Source organism: Uranotaenia lowii, chromosome 1 (genome assembly GCF_029784155.1).
Source record: "Uranotaenia lowii strain MFRU-FL chromosome 1, ASM2978415v1, whole genome shotgun sequence".
NCBI lineage: Eukaryota > Metazoa > Arthropoda > Insecta > Diptera > Culicidae > Uranotaenia > Uranotaenia lowii.
This window is the reverse complement of record NC_073691.1, coordinates 160,210,945-160,213,278: the sequence shown is the minus strand read 5'-3', so window position 1 is coordinate 160,213,278 and position 2,334 is coordinate 160,210,945.

Sequence of the window (2,334 nt, the reverse complement as noted above, 5' to 3'; positions counted from 1 at the left end):
ATTTTTGAGGTCGCGGTGTCTGTTTTGATGTTTAAAATTTAAAATGTACCCGAATATTGCTCGGAAGAAAGAAAATCAATTCTTCCACACCAGTCGGGAAAAGAACCATTCAACAAGTTCCGGCACACCAAGAGTGGCCCTAATCAACTGGAATTCTGGAGAGCTGGAGAGCAAACTGAACAAGTTTTTCCGTTCTGGTGAGATTTATCTTTGAAATCTGATCGATGTGTTCTAATTTGATGATAATTTTTCAGGCAAGGTGACCGTTATTTAAAAGAGAGCTAAAAGTCTTAACTGGGTCGAACTTATGATCCCGCAGGGACGCCCGGTAGGCTACGAGTGAGTGCTACACCACGACTCAAACAATATGAAAGGCAGAAGAATTTTTTCTCTCGTTCTGAATCTTCCCCGCAACAAGGAACAAGCTGTCTACAGACAAGGTAAATTGTTTATCACTAAAGTATTGAATTGTAATTAATTAATATTTTTCAATTTCTACAGGATCGTAAAAACCTAAGTGCGCCGTTTAACCACCCGGAATCATATTTATTTTATTCTAGATTATAATTCAATTGATTTATCCAGTGATAGTGATTAAAGTAGTGGTGTGATTGATTGTAAAATAAAATTGATTTTTTTTCTAAATTTTCTTATTATTATTGATAAAACAACTAAAGGGAAAAGAAAAATTTAAATCGATCAATATTTCACACAGCTTCCACTGTCACATCAAGTTGAACTCACTAGGAATTCACGTAAGTTGTAGGTGATTTTCATCAAGCATCAATTCCTATAGGGGTGCGTTTACATAATCATCTTGTAGCATTTACGTGAAAATCAATTGGATAAAAATTATGTAGTTTTTCACGTAGCCGCTACGTGCAGATTATTTTGGGTGTATCCGATTGGGATAAAATGCTTATCAGAAATCAACTGTTACTTCAATCTATAGGGCAAGTGAGCCTGATAGTATATACTATATAGTAACGCGGAATCAGTAGATCAACTACTAGTCGCAGTGGGGAAAAAAATGATCTATCGAACTCCAAGAAAAGTTCTCAAGTTTCATGATATTCGTTACAAAACATCATATATTCATGAAATACACCTGTTTGCGTGAAAAATTGATGAAACACGATGAGAACTGGATTTCGTAAACCTGTTAAATATTACCAGTTAGTGAAGAATTCTTCCTGCCGGACTGGAGAATGGAAACAGTGACCAGCATTTCCCAAAGTTTCAAAAATCATCTCAGTTGTTACACCGAAACATCGAAATGTATTCTGTGAGAGTTCGTTTAGCGCAGGCATACCATATCCCGCAGCACCAAAAAGAGTAAAGCTTAGTTCTTTTAGAAATGGGACAGTTACGAATGCCTGTATCTCAAAAACCATTCTTTTGAACCAAATACTTTCTATGAAGAAAATGAAGGTAATGTTATGATATTTCATGAAAAAATTTGAAAAAAAATATTTACCGTTTTTTGTTAAAGAAATTTCTACTTTATTCTTGGTATCTCCCATTGGCCGGCGCACACTTTTTTCAGTCATGGTATTGATCAGTTTCTCCAACTTATACTTCGTAAAATCTATATTTTAGGTGGCTTCACCCTCCTTCTTCAATTTCTGATAATTTTTGGTCCAATACTTCTCTGGAAACTGGAAACTGGAAGCATTTAAGTGGATACAGTTGTTTCGAAATGAACAAATTTGATTATTTTTGACCACATTTTTGAACGTTTTTTTTTCGGTACCGGTTTTACAGCTTAAGAGCTTTGGAACTATCAAAAAATGGTTGTTTGAGGTTGGATTTCTATGAGTCATCACTAGGCAACACTTTCAGCTTATCGGAGAAAATTGTTTTGGATATTTCAGCGGTCTACCCTTAGTTTTTCGTTTATTGAAAATTAAAAATGCTGGTATGAGACTTGACTTCCCTGATGATCCTTAACCGTTGTTGCCGATCATTTTCTTCACTACAATGCTTGATTTGAACTTTGTGGACATTATTGACAGTGTTTGCATACTTATCTACCACAAAAACTCAGTAATTCTTTGAATAATCAACGGTTTTGTCAGCTATCAATTTGATAATGACGAACTTTAAAGGAAACTGTGCAAAATTATTTTTTTCTTTTTCTCTTACATCGTACATATCTCAAAAACGCGTAAATTTTAAATTTTGAAAAAAATAGGTCGAATAGTACTTTTTACAGGCAACAAAATGCTGTCAAAATTTTTAATATCCAATAACTAGTTAACGAGCTATTAGCAAATGAAAGTGTCCCATTTCTAAAAGAACTAAGCTTTAGGGAAGACGCACCAGATAAGCATA